General features: G+C 45.9%; 1 long non-coding RNA gene across 1 annotated transcript; it reads right to left on the minus strand.

The window, feature by feature from the left end:
• On the minus strand, positions 1-16,666 carry LOC144738207 (uncharacterized). The gene is made up of 3 exons (XR_013589176.1): positions 16,597-16,666; positions 15,036-15,226; positions 1-2,557 (listed from the first exon to the last, which is right to left on the minus strand). It is a non-coding gene; the product is annotated as an uncharacterized LOC144738207 (long non-coding RNA).
• Positions 16,667-16,927: the final 261 nt, after the last annotated feature.

Below are 16,927 nucleotides of genomic sequence, written 5' to 3' on the forward strand. Positions count from 1 at the left end.
TTTATTAGGAGCAGATTAAACTGAAAATGCTTTGCCACACACAGTACACTTAAAGGGCTTTTTCCGGTGTGTGTTCTCTGGTGGCTCTAAATAACTGATGACCATGAAAATTTCTTCTCACACACAGTGCGCTTAAAAGGTTTCTTTCCTGTGTGTGTTCTCTGATGCTGTGTCAAATTTCCAGTACAATCCATGCTGTTTGCATTCTGGTCGCATTGTTTGAATATATGAATAAGTATGTTTCCATACTTATTCATATATTCAGGGTATAATAAAAAAGATTCCCTAATTCATCACACGGGCTGTTAAGGCATATAATGAGGGCTAATATGCCTGAAAACCCTATTATGTTCAAAATGAATGTCAACCCAAAATTCCAAGCACACAATTTTGACTGTCTGGCTACCAAAAGAATATTTATAAAATTAAAATTCAGCAAATATATCAAAGGATGTTGAAAATAATACTATTTGTATTATGCAGAAATGTATAAATTAATGTTCAATCGCAACTTCGAGGCGTGAAGCCAGGCTCAGACTTGTTTGAATGCTTTGATGAACAGATCTAACTTTAGCTGGAAATGTGCTGTCTTAATATATTTTACAGCAGATACAAACTTGACACTGTCACACACTGGCATGGTAAAATGTGATGGTGTGTCCAGAACCATGCCTGGCCGCCTTCATCTGCTCAGTATTAATGTTTCCTCACTTCACTATGTAATTATTTGAGGATCAATCAACATAGAAGTCCATAATAAGTTCAGCTTTCACTTATCAATGATGTTTGCTGTCGACGATTATCAAACTCTAATTGTTGAATTCATACTGCAGTGATATAACTGCGCCACCGCTCCTCACATAGATAAAGTCTTACATACACATGCATTGCACGTGAATCATTAACATATGCTATAAAAAAAAACAGCCACATTTATGACGAATTGGAATTAATCTCATCAGTGCTCATGCCATGATAGGTGCAATTTAAGGCCATGTAAGTGTGGATCACTTGTCAGTAGAGCATGCGAATGGTCCAGGTGTCAAGAGATGACTGACAGATGCACCAGCTGTGCTCCCAGCTTTCTTTCTGCATTTAAGCACCCAGCGTTCCACCCATTCATGTGAGCGTCGCTCATTCGACCTCATCATTGTTGCAGAGCAAATACCTCCAACTGCCCTGCAGCATACCTTACGGGCCTCCTCCAGAGACCGATCTTCACACCTGGCACCAGTCATCGGCAGGTCCGATCACCTCCACATCCTCTAATCTCTTCTCTAGCCAATGCCATGACTGTTTTAGCCCATAATATCTGGACTAACAGAAGCTGCTTGAGCATGCGGTGTCTGGGAATGTGGGATTCATGGTCAAACCAATGGAGCCTTGCCTGCCAAATAGACTCACTGATTATATGCTATATTAATATATTTTGGATCTGTAAGCTTCTAATACAATATAGTCTGGTTCAATAGCGGATTGATCATAAGCAGGCCAGCCTTCATTGTATAGGCCAGCACAGACGGTTATTTAATAATAATAATAGTTCAATTTGTAACGCGCGCAAATTTGCAGACGTAGTGGCCGCAACTCAGAGGCGCGGAGCCAAGCTCAGAGTCGCTCGAAAGCATGATTGTAGAGGTGTTTTTAAGTCTCTCTTGAAAGAGGCGATTGAGGTGATGCTGCGAATATGCAGAGGGATATCGTTCCAGACTGTTGGGGCTGCCACCGAGAAGCGGCGCATAGACATGACCATCCTGGATCTTGGTATCAAGAGGAGGTCGTGAGTCGCGCTGCGCAGGCATCTGCCGTGTGCTGAGCTGCAAGTTGTCAATAATGAAGAAAGGTACGGCGGGCAGGCGGATATGAAGGCATTGTGGCAGAGGCAGGCGGTCTTGTATGTGACCCTACTGGCGATGGGTAGCCAGTTGAGAGCACGGAGACAAGCTAGTGAGTCGAGACGGGATGAGTGTGGGAAATGACGACGCGTGCTAGGTTGTTTTGTAGTCTTTGAAGTTTCTTTAGGTTGCCAGCTGAGGTCCGGACTCGGCCGGAGTTGCAATAGTCAAGGCGAGACCCAACTATGCAACATGCCAATGTGTTGGCAATTTCAGTAGAGATTTAAATAAGTTAATATTTGCATCCACAGAGAAAGGAGTAATATCTGTAGCCAAGAAGACTCCCAGCAGCTTTGTTCTTTCGTTTCTTTCTAAAGCTGCTTGTCCTGGTGAGGGTCGCAGTGGCAGCACGTTGAGTATGGCGGTCCAGGCCTCCCTTTCCCTGGCGACAGACTCGAGCTCTTTGTTGGGAATTCCTAAGCGTTCCCAGGCCAGCCGAGTGACAGTCCCACCAGCGTGTCCTGGGCCAGCCCCGGGGTGTTCACCCAGTGGCACATGCCTGGTAGAGTTCCAGGGGGAGTCCAATGGGGGGGCATCCATACATATATTCTGTATTGATATCATCCCTGGGGCCCGGCCCAGGGTTGTGTTCGCCAACAAGCACCTTGTGGCCGGGAGACCCACGTATCCCGGTCTGAACAACTCTGCAGAGCAAGCGTCAGCTGCAGACAGAAAAACATATCCACACCATCTCCGTGAGTATTGAGGCACAGAGGAATGCATATATACACAGTCACACATGACTTACACGTTTATACATATTCATATTTTCAAGATATAGTGAAAGAGATTCCCCAATTCATCACACGGGCTGTTAAGGCACACAATGAGAGGGCAAATGGTCATAAATATGCCTGGACACCCGAGTATCTTCAAATTGAATGTTTACCAAAAACTCCAAGCACACAATTTCGGCTGTCTAGCTACAACAGGAATATTTATTTAAGAAAAATTAGCTAACATAGCAAAGGCTGTTGAAAAGAATACTATTTGTATTATGCAGAAATGTATAAATTAATGTTCATTTGCAACTTAGAGGTGTGAAGCCAGGCTCAGATGAGCTTGAATGCGAGGATGAACAGATCTAACTTCAGCTGCATATGTGCAGTGTTAATTTCCTGACTGTTTCCATTCTTATAAAATCTTGTTCTGTACCTGTTGAATTCCATAGCTAAATGGGGCCTTGCATGTTCTACAAAAAGATCACCTCCCTGGGAAAATCTTGACTTAAAACTTTTGTCACAGCAGGAATTCATATTCTTTGGTTATTTCGGAAAAGTCACGTAGATAGAAAATAATAATTCAAATAAAGTGAATAGAAGAAAAAAACGACTAATGTAGACTGTAGCCTGGTTATTAACCTCAGTGAGCATACTGGCCGTCTATAATGTAGACTGTAGCCTGGTTCTTAACCTCCGTTAGTGTATTGGCAGTCTATAATGTAGACTATTGCCTGTTTTTTTGATGAGACCTTTGCAATGGACGAGACCTTGGCGATGGACACTCACAGCTTTGTATAGAAAAAAAGTCCAGGCAGCTCCAACATAGTGTTACAGAAACTAATGAAAGAATGCTGCTAGACTAATTTGAAGTGAGACTTTGGATGCCAAACCAGAGCTGGTCGTGAACACATTAACCAGGTATAGGAGCTCCTCCACCACGTGTAGAACTACCTGATTATTCATGGAGAGCTGAGCAGGTGCAGTGTTGTATGACATTAAATTCCCAGGGAGGTGTTCTTTGGGTCTTTCGGTAAAGTCACGTCACTTTACCGAAAGACCCAAAGAATATGAATTCCTGCAGTTACGAAAGCTATAAGTCAAGATTTTCCCAGGGAGGTGATCTTTTTGTAGAACATATGCAAGGACCCATTTCGTCATAGAATTCTCCATGTACAGAACACGATTTTACAACTCAATATCATTGAGTAGCCATGACCAGATCATCAACATGCGTAACATGGTTGACCAGCAGGGGACGATCCCTTGACGACAGCCAGGCATCGATTAGCATATCATTGTTACTGTATGAAATGCAATTTTTTATAGGGCCATTGTGAGCTTCTCAAAACACATCATTATTTGAAAATGCTACGTAATGTAATGCATGGGGCCAGAGGGAATTTCAGCCACAAGCCAAATTGAACAAGAAAGGGATCCGACTCCTGGTCACGCAGCTTTAGATGGGCCAGCCAAAAATCATAAAAATCCTCAACGAATGTGAGCAGAGGCAGAGACATCGAAAACAAAAAACAATCCAAAACCCCAAGCCTATTTATGGTACTATAGGCCGTAATTACACCAAGAAAGCAGAGATCTAGTTTCTGCTGAAAATCCGTACCCCTGTGTTATAGCTGATGGACAGAAAATACAACAGCACGGAGGTTACATTCTTGAAAAGTGCCGTGTGAAAGCTAAAATGCCGATATTCAATACTAAACCCTTACCTAAATAATGGGGTTAGGTAAACGGCAACTAAACTATACATCACAATTGAAATAAGTACTGTACTGTATTCCAAATAAACTAAATTACTGAAATAAATGTGGAGAAACTGTATACGAAACATTCCAAGATGAGTATAAATGTATATAAATAAAGCAGACTGTGTATTTTTGAGAACCAAATTGCGCCAACACTATGAAACATACACACATCAAAAATTCCATACGTACTCAAGGAAGGTTATTATGTTTTTCACGCAATTTTTAGCTTACCTGTTCACCTTCAACACCTGTAACCTGCACACTGTTGTATGTGTCGGGTTATGAAATTTTGATGAAAATAATAAAAATTAATAATTTTCCCAAAAATGCGCAAATCGCATTAATTATGTTAATGTGTGTATTAACATGCATAAATTATGATAATGCATGTGATTATATGCATAAATTATGATAATCGCTGAGATAATCGTAGTAATTTATGCGGATGCTTGCGATGATGTTAATGTGTGCAGTTGTGATAATTAGGCTTAGCTTCGTTTATCCAGAGTTATATCAATCAGGATAACACGATTATCGTCGATTAAACATTTACTGATTATCTTAGTGTGTTTATATTATTTTAGGTCTCCAGTTTCATATCTCATCACAGGATACAGTTATCAAGAATAAGATAGTTTTGCATGGACTTGGAAAGAAGCACTCGAACAGTTGGTGTTAAGCAATTTTATTCTAACAAGCATGTGACATTCTATCATGCAGGTCAAGCATGCGTCAATAATTCAGGAATAACCAAACTCTTATGCATTTGCGATACTATGCATTCGATTAATATGAATAACTAAAATTCTTATGCAATTACGATATTATGCATTTGACTAAAATGAATGAATAAACACTTATGCATTTGCGATACTATGCAATTACCTAATATGAATGACTAAATATTTCTTATTCATGTACTCGACGGCAGCACTGCTTTGCACGATCAGTTGATATTGAATGCACCACCTCAAAATGGCAACCCTTTTTGAAACGCAAAGACAATATTTTTTTTAGTCTTATTCGTGTGCGTGCTGTGTGTGCGTTGTCCCCTCGTAATATTAATTGTGTCGTTAGCTTGTGAGGTGTAGGAGGATACAAACAGCGGCCAGAAGTTTTCTCTGGCTTGGGCGTGGCCGCCGCGAGCCCCTGCGTGTCTCTGCTTGTGCGATCTCTCTCTCTCTCCACTGCTGGATGACGAGTTGGCACGACGCTCAGTGACGCCCGGTGACGTCCGAGTCGTGCTGCTCTTGCGCTCTCTCTCCCTCTACTACTAGATGACGAGTTGGCACGACGCTCGGTGACGCCCGGTGACGTCCGAGTCGTGCTGCTCTTGCGCTCTCTCTCTCTCCACTGCTGGATGACGAGTTGGCACGACGCTCGGTGACGCCCGGTGACGTCCGAGTCGTGCTGCTCTTGCGCTCTCTCTCTCTCCACTGCTGGATGACGAGTTGGCACGACGCTCGGTGACGCCCGGTGACGTCCGAGTCGTGCTGCTCTTGCGCTCTCTCTCTCTCCACTGCTGGATGACGAGTTGGCACGACGCTCGGTGACGCCCGGTGACGTCCGAGTCGTGCTGCTCTTGCGCTCTCTCTCTCTCCACTGCTGGATGACGAGTTGGCACGACGCTCGGTGACGCCCGGTGACGTCCGAGTCGTGCTGCTCTTGCGCTCTCTCTCTCCCCACTGCTGGATGACGAGTCGGTTTTGGTTGATGCTGGTTGATCTGGGTGTGTATTAGACACACGGCGCATTCAACAGCGCTGTCCTTCTCCTCACAGCCGTTTGACCAGGCTTTCTCCACTGCTTCGCGCTCTCTGCTTTGCTCGCTTGGTCGACGCTTGGCGATCTCCGCCCTTTTACAGGTTGATTGCTTGTCGTCGCTCGTCACTCTCTCTGCTCCGTGCTTCCCTTGTTCGTGCAGCTGCCAGCTTCACTCGCACTTAACTTCGTTCTGCGAGAAGCGACACCTGCTATCGGCATCGGTGTTTCGTTTCCTCACGACGCTCCGCCAGCCGGAGCACGGCTGAAACCCAGCCCCGACCCAGGTTGAACTCAGACTTCTGCGACTCGAACGACCCCTCCTCGTTCCATCACTTCTCGAGGCACAACCGCCCCAGCTCTCTTGCGAGCCCCGTCGCAACACTGCGTCGCAAGCCGAGTTGTGAGACTGAGCGCGACTCGGACAGACTGCTCTCAGACTGTCACTTTAACGATGTCTCGTCGTTCCATCTCTCCTCGAGGCACGACGCGCCTCCGCTCTCTTGCGAGCCCCGTCGCAACACCGCGTCGCAAGCCGAGTTGCGAGACTGAGCACGACTCAACCCAGACTGCTCTCAGGCTGCCACTTTAACGATGTCTCGTCGTCCCATCTCTTCTCGAGGCACGACTGCCACAGCTCCCTTGCGTGCCCCGTCGCACCGCTGAGCGCGACTCGGACCGACTCAACCCAGACTGTCCTTTCGCGGTGTGCGCCCGTGCTAACTCAAAACGTGACTCCCCTCTCTTCGCGTCTCTTGCGAGAGAAAACAAACAAGACAGAGCGAGAAGAAGCAGACACCCCCCCCCCCCCTTGTGACCTTTTGCTCCCTCCTTGCCCGTCAGACCCCGCTGAAAGACAAACGTGGCTGAGGAGATGTTTGTAGTACATTTATGTGGTCCTGTGTGTTACATTTATTCTTGAATTATATTTTATGAGTTCCTTCGGTCTTAGTATCGTGGTAATCATTCGTCTATGTTTAATGAATATTCGTAATGATTCTCGTCACATTATTATTTTGGCTTCGCCAAGTTTAGTTCTCCAGAGATTGGTGTTTATTCTGAGTTATATTTTAATGTCCTGAGGTTAAGCGTAATTATGTTTCCACTTAAGCTTTCTGGAATTCGTACTCTTTAGTTTTTATTTTTATTTTTTTGGAAGGTCGTGTAGGTAGGAAACATATAATAATAGAAAAAATATTACTGTTTGTTGGTTAATTATCTTTGTTAAGTTTCTACTTTTCGGTAAGGAAAACGTTAAGAAAACGCGAAGTTTCAACCGTTATTTATTCTGCCCTTATCTGTACATCTCCAGATGTCTTGGGAGGCTAGTCCATACATCTTTTGTCCATCTGGATGTCTATGACCTCTTTGTGACCGAATTCTCAACATTTTAACCGCCCTCCATGTTTCATGGATTCCTGGTGTGCTTGTGAGGAGAAGTGAGTTGTTTTCATTAATTAATTAAAAAAAAAGGTGTATATATATAGATTAAAAAAAAATTATTATATATTTTTTTGAATTGTTCTTAATTAAAAAAAGGGTATAGACACAACAACACTCCAACACCCTGCCGCTGCTATATTTTTTCTCATTTACCACATTATCCTTACATATTATAAGGCCAGCATTTTTCCCACAAAATTCATTAACTTCCGGCTCCTTACTGTCCTCTCTGCACACGCACAGCTCACCTCTAATATACTGCAATATTTCATCATGGAACCTTTGCCAGTACTAAAATATGAGAATAGGTTTTCCACGTTTTTCTGGCAACAAAACAGGTGTTAAGATGTTAAAACACCAAACTGAAACCTTTTACAAGTGTAATGGGTTCTGGAGACACTTGTAGAGGTAACTTCTTTATTACAGTGATACCTCGGTTCACGAACGCTTCAGTTCACGAACAACTCGGTTCACGAATAGAAAATTTCATAAAAATATGCTCCGGTTCACGAACTCCGCTTCGGTTCACGAACAGGAGCCGCGGCCATTTTTATGCTAATTCCAGGCTGTCACATGGTCGTGACTTCCTGTAGGAAGATCGTGGAGAGAAGCAGAGACAGAAAGAAGTACTGTGAGTACTGTGAAGACACTTTGAGTGACTTTTTGGTGTGCTTTTTAGCACATACAGTACTGTACTACTGTACTGTACAATACTGTACTTACTGTATTGTACAGTTCACCCGTTTGAGTGCTTACTGGGACTCTCCCTCCAAAAAATAACCGCCTCCCACCCGCCTCCCACCTGCCTTCCTCCATGCCAGAAGTCATCTCAAGCAAGGTTAGTGTTCTCTCTTTATACATTACTATACTGTACAGTACTACAGTAATGTGTATTGTCATTTGTTTCATATTTTTGTGCTTCAAAAACCAAAAAAAAAGGTCAGAACGGATTAACCGGATTTACATTGAACCCTATGGGAAAATGTGCCTCGGTTCACGACCAATTCGGTTCACGACCAGAGTCAGTTCACGAATTAAGTTCGTGAACCGAGGTATCACTGTACAATCCAACACTCCAACAGTCATTTTACTCTGTTACAGCCTAGGTGCACAGCTTAGATCCACTACTCTGGCTACACTCTGGAACTCGCCCTCACAAGGACGTACAGCCGGGAGTTCCAGAGTCCCACCACTGGCTCTCACAGCATCCCAGGGTCCTGAGATGGCTGGTCTTGGGTCTTGGGTCTTGAGCTACAACTGGCCCTGATCGTCCAGGGAGCTCCCCTTTTATGCCTAGTCCCCAACGAGGGGTGGGGCCGTGTGCGCCCCCAGATATCCCACAGAGCACACACAGCCCCCCCCGTTGGTGGCGCCAAGGGGCTTAAGCGTCTGGGCCGCCCGGGAACCCAGCGCCTGGCGCCAAGAGGCTTAAGCGTCTGGGTCGCCTGGGAACCCAGTGCCCGGCGCCAAGGGGCCCAAGCGCCTGGGCCGCCCAGGGTCCCAGAGCCCCCAGCAGCCCCTCCCTTCTTATGTCACTACACAAGGAATCATGTGTGCATTAACCACAATACTTGTGGTCAGAATGCAAACAAAAACATACTCTGATAGAAAATGCATTCTTGATTTGAAGCTTTCGTAACTGTAGGAACTCATACTCTTTGGTTCTTTCGGGAAAGTCACATAGGTATAAAATAAAATAAATCACGACGTTTCGGGTGCAACACAAGCGTCCATTATCAGGTGGGAAAGCATGGTCTGAGGCAGACTGTTTTAAAAGGTTTGAAATGGGTGTAGCCCAAGGGTCATAAAGAAGTGGCCAGGGCTAGTGTTGTTAATGTGATAAATTAGCATGTTAATGTGAAATCGAAGAGTCGTGCAATCCAAAACGGCCTCCCTATGATAGAGAAGGAGCGAGGTTCTACCTGGGTAAACAACTACCACCACGACAACAATAACCACGATGTGAACTTCTCACTTCGGATCTCAGTGAGCACGCACTAAAATAAATCACGCTTGCTAACACAGAGCGCACGCCCGGGATATACTGCCGAGATCATCGATGACCTCGCTGCCGAGAAAGTTCAGCAGTATCTGACAAGCACAACGGGGTGGAAGCCAGATGCCAATTGCCCAAATCCCCCATTTAACATCCTTGCCGAGCACGCGCACATGTGTGTGTGAGATTTGCTCGCGAGCGTGCGGAATTCCGATGGCTGGGACGGGATAGCACCATTGCAAGTATTCTTCTAGAGGAGGAGAAGCTCGCCAGGACGGTGAGGGGGGGGGTCGAGGAAGCCTCCGGGATCCCGTGAGACAACCCCAGGATGGGTGGCAGGGATACAGACTGGTATAGGAGATATCGTAGGCCATGTGACTCAAGTACGCAAGGAGGTAACCCAAGTATGCGGGGAGGTAACCCAAGTACACCTGAATGTGACCAAGCTGCAGTCCACAGCGGAGATAGTCCAGTCCAAGGTGGGAGGGCTACGCTCCATGGTCGGGCGGCTACCCAGGCGAGTATCTCAATAAGAGGCAGAACTCGAACAAATGCGCACTGGGAGGGTAAGGGGGAGTGAGAAAGGGGCCTCTAAAGGAGCCACCGCCCTTCCCCGTGCGTGCTATCTATAGTGAGGGAAAAAAGTATTTTGATCCCCTGCTGATTTTGAACGTTTGCCCATTGACACAGAAATGACCAGTCTATAATTTTAATGGTAGGTTTATTTGAACAGTGAGAGGCATAATAACAACAATAAAATCCAGAAAAACGCATGTTAAAATGTTATAAATTAATTTGCATTTTCATGAGGGAAATAAGTATTTGACCCCTCTCAATCAGAAATATTTCTGGCTCCCAGGTGTCTTTTATACAGAAAACGAGCTGAGATTAGGAGCACACTCTTAAAGGGAGTGCTCCTAATCTCAGCTTGTTACCTGTATAAAAGACACCTGTTCACAGAAGCAATCAATCAAATTCCAAACTCTATACCATGGCCAAGACCAAAGAGCTCTCCAAGGATGTCAGGGATGAGATTGTAGACCTACACAAGGCTGGAATGGGCTACAAGACCATCACCAAGCAGCTTGGTGAAAAGGTGACAACAGTTGGTGCGATTATTCGCAAATGGAAGAAACACAAAAAAACTGTCAATCTCCCTCGGCCTGGGGCTCCATGGAAGATCTCACCTCGTGGAGTTGCAATGATCATGAGAACGGTGAGGAATCAGCCCAGAACTACACGGGAGGATTTTGTCAATGATCTCAAGGCAGCTGGGACCATAGTCACCAAGAAAACAGTTGGTAACACACTATGCCATGAAGGACTGAAATCCTGCAGCGCCCGCAAGGTCCCCCTGCTCAAGAAAGCACATATACATGCCCGTCTGAAGTTTGACAATGAATATCTGAATGATTCAGAGGACAACTAGGTGGTCAGATGAGACCAAAATGGAGCTCTTTGGCATCAACTCAACTCGCCGTGTTTGGAGGAGAAGGAATGCTGCCTATGACACCAAGAACACCATCCCCACCGTCAAACATAGAGGTGGAAACATTATGCTTTGGGGCTGTTTTTCTGCTAAGGGGACAGAACAACTTCACCGCATCAAAGGGACGATGGACGGGGCCATTGTTGTGTCTATACCCTTTTTTTTATTAAGAACAATTAAAAAAAATGTATTATATTTTTATATTATCTATATATCTTTTTTTTTAATTAAACAATGAAAACAACTCACTTCTCCTCACAAGCACACCAGGAATCCATGAAACATGGAGGGCGGTTAAAATGTTGAGAATTCGGTCACAAAGAGGTCATAGACATCCAGATGGACAAAAGATGTATGGACTAGCCTCCCAAGACATCTGGAGATGTACAGATAAGGTGCAGAGTAAATAACGGTTGCAACTCGCGTTTTCTTAACGTTTTCCTTACCGAAAAGTAGAAACTTAACAAAGATAATTAACCAACAAACAATAATATTTTTTTTTTATTAGTATATGTTTCCTACCTACACGACCTTCCTAAAAACTAAAGAGTACGAATTCCAGAAAGCTTAAGTGGAAACATAGTTGCACTTAACCTCAGGACATTAAAATATAACTCAGAATAAAACACCAATCTCTGGAGAACTAAACTTGGCGAAGCCCCAAAATAATAATGTGACGAAGATCATTACGAATATTCATTAAACATAGACGAATGATAACCACGATACTAAGACCGAAGGAACTCATAAAATATAATTCAAGAATAAATGTAACACACAGGACCACATAAGGATCGCATACATCTCCTCGACCACCTTTGTCTTCCAGCGGGGTCTGACCTCAGAATGACCCACGCAGGCCAAGCAAGGAGGGAGCAAAAAGGTCACAGGGGGGAATCGGTGCCTGACATTCCAAAGATATCTGTTTTTTTATTCTGTTTGTTTTCTCTCGCAAGAGATGCGGAGAGAGGAGAGGGGAGTCACGTTTTGAGTTAGGCACGGACACACACCGCCTGAGGGCAGTCAGTCCGAGTCGCGCTCAGCGTTGCGACGGGGCACGCAAGGGAGCTGTGGCAGTCGTGCCTCGAGAAGAGATGGGACGACGAGACATCGTTAAAGTGGCAGCCTGAGAGCAGTCTGGGTCGAGTCGTGCTCAGTCTCGCAACTCGGCTTGCGACGCAGCGTTGCGACAGGGCTCGCAAGAGAGCTGGGGCAAATCGTGCCTCGAGGAGAGATGGAACGAGGAGGGGTCGTTCGAGTCGCAGAAGTCTGAGTTCAACCTGGGTCGGGGCTGGGTTTCAGCCGTGCTCCGGCTGGCGGAGCGTCGTGAGGAAACGAAACACCGATGCCGATAGCAGGTGTCGCTTCTCGCAGAACGAAGTTAAGTGCGAGTGAAGCTGGCAGCTGCACGAACAAGGGAAGCACGGAGCAGAGAGAGTGATGACAAGCAATGAACCTGTAAAAGGGCGGAGATCGCCAAGCGTCGACCAAGCGAGCAAAGCAGAGAGCGCGAAGCAGTGGAGGAAGCCTGGTCAAACGGCTGTGAGGGAGAGGACAGCGCCATCGAATGCGCCGTGTGCCTGAGGGCACACCGACCAACGACCAGTGTGAACACACAAGACGTCCAGAGCGACGGCGAGCATCGTGCCGACTCAACAATCAATCGAGCAGTGGAGAAGCCGGGGGCTGCCACCAAGAGAGCGCGAGCGCCACCGAGCGCCACCGAGCGACACCGAGCGACAACGAGCGCCACCCAGCGCCACCGAGCCACACGAGCGACCGAGCATCTTCAAGGACAGCATCGTGCCAACTCGTCATCTAGCAGCAGTGGAGAGAGAGAGCGCAAGAGCAGCACGACTCGGACGTCACCGGGCGTCACCGAGCGTCGTGCCAACTCGTCATCTAGCAGTAGAGGGAGAGAGAGCGCAAGAGCAGCACGACTCGGACGTCACCGGGCGTCACCGAGCGTCGTGCCAACTCGTCATCCAGCAGTGGAGGGAGAGAGAGCGCACGAGCAGAGACACGCAGGGGCTCGCGGCGGCCACGCCCAACCCAGAGAAAACTTCTGGCCGCTGTTTGTATCCTCCTACACCACACAAGCTAACGACACAATTAATATTACGAGGGGACAACGCACACACAGCACGCACACGAATAAGACTTAAAAAGAAAATTGTCTTTGCGTTTCAAAAAGGGTTGCCATTTTGAGGTGGTGCGTTCAATATCAACTGATCGTGCAAGCAGTTGCTGCCGTCGAGTTACATGAATAAAAAATGTTTAGTCATTCATTTTCGTTAACTGCATAATCACGCCAATGAAGAAGTATTTTTAGTCATTCATTTTCGTTACTGCATAATCTTGTCCATGAATTTATTGACGTATACCTGCTTTTGCATGATAGAATGTCACATGCTTGTTAGAATAAAATTGCTTAACACCAACTGTTCGAGTGCTTCTTTCCAAGTCCATGCAAAACTGTCTTATTCATAAGAGCTGTTACCTGCGATGAGATATGAAAATGGAGACCTAAAATAACATAAACACACTAAGATAATCGGTAAACGTTTAATCGATGATAATCGTGTTATCCTGATTGATATAACCCTGGATAAACGAAACCAAGCTGAATTATCACAACTGCACACATTAACATAATCGCAAGCATACGCATAAATTACTACGATTATCTCCGCGATTATCATAATTTATGCATATAATTACACGCATTATCATAGTTTATGCATGTTAATACACGCATTAACATAATTAATGCGATTTGCGCATTTTTGGGAAATTTTTTAATTTTTATTATTTTCATCAAAATTTCATAACCCGACACATACAACACCATGTACCGTCAAATCTTGGGTGAGAACCTCCTTCCCTCAGCCAGGGCATTGAAAATGGGTCGTGGATGGGTATTCCAGCATGACAATGACCCAAAACACATGGCCAAGGCAACAAAGGAGTGGCTCAAGAAGAAGCACATTAAGGTCCTGGAGTGGCCTAGCCAGTCTCCAGACCTTAATCCCAAAGAAAATCTGTGGAGGGAGCTGAAGGTTCGAGTTGCCAAACGTCAGCCTCGAAACCTTAATGACTTGGAGAAGATCTGCAAAGAGTGGGACAAAATCCCTCCTGAGATGTGTGCAAACCTGGTGGCCAACTACAAGAAACGTCTGACCTCTGTGATTGCCAACAAGGGGTTTGCCACCAAGTACTAAGTCATGTTTTGCAGAGGGGTCAAATACTTATTTCCCTCATTAAAATGAAAATCAATTTATAAATTTTTGATATGCGTTTTTCTGGATTTTTGTTGTTGTTATTCTGTCTCTCATTATTCAAATAAACCTACCATTAAAATTATAGACTGCTTATTTCTTTGTCAGTGGGCAAACGTATAAAATCAGCAGGGGATCAAATACTTTTTTCCCTCACTGTACGCGACCAATGGGGGAATCTCGTGAGAGACTGTCCCCAGATCGCCTGCACGAGAGAAGCACCAGGGTTAAACACCAAGGCCTCCTTAAAGAGGGGACCACAAAGGGGTGCAATCGACGTGGTCCAAACACAAATAAACTGTCATGATAAAGATGAGCGAGTGACCCCCACGCAGATGCCGACAACAACACCCCAGAATGCGGCGACTGCGGGTGACTGGCTGTGGGAGCTGATGGCAGGAATAATGGGGGCCACGTCGCTCGTGGAAGGGCAGGTGAACAGGCGGCGTACCCGTATTCTGCTGGACACGGAGGCGGTAACGTCACTCGTGAGTGCAACACACTGCAGCGTGGTCGGGGTTGAAGTGGGCCGCCTACAGGCCCCGGATCGTGCACTGCACACTGCAAGTGGAAGTGGGATGGGACTGCTGGGGAGGGTCACCCTTAAGGGTCGCCTCGTACACCAGGTGTGTAATCAGGAGTTATACGTGTCGAGCGTGTTATGCCACGAGTGTATTGCAGGTACCGACCTCCTGAAAAAGTTGGGGCTCAACGTGCAGCCCCGCCAACGATGCGCCACCGTGGAGGGCAGCGGGGAGCGGATTCCTTTCTTGGGACAAGAGCCGGGTTGCCCCCGCTTCGAGCCCGTGGCCGCTATCCTGGCGTCGGCCGTCACCGTCGGCATTGGTGTTCCACTGGGTTTTCCATTTTTGTCCCAAACCTAAACTCAAAATATATTTGGTGATGGTCAAACAGTTCAATGCAGGACCCACCTGAAACATAACCTTTAACTAAATAAGAAATTAAATTGGAAAACCCTCAAACACAGTACACTATTTAACATGTAGGCTTTCGCGACCAATATTATTCATAATATAGGTTTTTGGGTCAGATCGTCACCGCGCAACACGACCGCTCCCCACATTACACACACGGGGTACACTCACACAGAGTACTCTAACACACGGAGTACGCTCGCACACAGAGTGCACTCACGCACGCAGAGTACGCTTGAGGAGTACACTCACACAAATGAGTACACTCACTCACAGTATTTTTTTATTAGGGTCCTTCGATTTTTCCCTCACACATTTAGTAACATGCATTTAGATTATCTGGCTGCTATAATCTTCCACGTGATAAGCTATTTCGTTGAGCTATCATCTATGGCCAGGTGGCTTCTGACAAAGATCTAACAGCTCAGTGAGCCTTGGTTGGTAATATAAAAAAAGTTGTTTATCGGTCTAAAGGGTGCATCAGCAAAACCAACTCGGCAGAACGCTCCTGAATTAGAGTGCTGAGACTCATTGTGGTAATGTACTCGAGTGTGCACCATGGTGGCTGGGAGATGTTACTTGTCTCTCCCAGAGGTGTGGACTCGAGTCATGTGACTTGGACTCGAGTCAGACTCGAGTCATGAATTTGATGACTTGCGACTCGACTTGGACTTGCATAACAATGACTTTGTCCCACCTATGAGATGTGGACTCGAGTCATGTGACTTGGACTCGAGTCAGACTCGAGTCATGAATTTGATGACTTGCGACTCGACTTGGACTTGCATAACAATGACTTTGTCCCACCTCTGGTCTCTCCTGGTTTACAGGTTGTGGGTTCGATCCCGACCCCTCCTGTATATTTGGAGTTTGCGTGTCTCTCTCTCTCCCCGTGGTCGCGTGGATTTTCCCTCCACATTTAGAGTCAACATCACCACGCGTTTAGAGTATTTGACCGATATTCATTCCCACACATTGATAAGCCACTTTGTTTTGGGCAGGTCGCTTCTGAAAACAAGCGCGGTATAGCAGCTGAAGTGGGCTTGGCCTGGTAAGATAAAAAAAACTGTATTAAAAGAAAAAAAGTTTGAAAGTCGTGAGCCAGATGAAGACAAATTAAACTTAAGCAGAGAATCAAATCAAATGCAATCAGGCAAGGGCAAGGCCCTGCGTTGTAATGTTCCAACCTGGACATCGATTCCATACTCGCTGCTACTCAATTGATATCCCTACGAGGGGGAGAAGGAGCGAGGCTCTACCTGGGTAAACAACAACAACCACCACCGCAACAACAACCACGATGTGAACTTCTCACCTCGGATCTCAGTGAGCGCGCGCGCGGATCGGCAGCTTCCTGGTGTTTCGTGACGTCACGCGGCAGCAGGTGACATGACGTCACTAGCGGGGTACACCTCCCCCTCACGCCGATGAGGTAATGCAGTGGTGAGGTCAGTGAGCGGGGTTAGAGTTTAAGTTCATTAAGATTCCTATTCCAATTTAAAGCTTTCGTGACTGCAGGGATTCATCTTCTTGGTTCTTTCGGTAAAGTCACGTAGAAGGGAAGTAATAAAATAATAAAAATAAAACATAATAAAAAAATTCTCACGACGTTTCGGCCACAACGCAAGGAGCCGTCCTCAGGTGAA

The sequence above is a fragment of the Lampetra planeri genome, chromosome 78 (assembly GCF_965212315.1).
Source record: "Lampetra planeri chromosome 78, kcLamPlan1.2.h2, whole genome shotgun sequence".
NCBI lineage: Eukaryota > Metazoa > Chordata > Hyperoartia > Petromyzontiformes > Petromyzontidae > Lampetra > Lampetra planeri.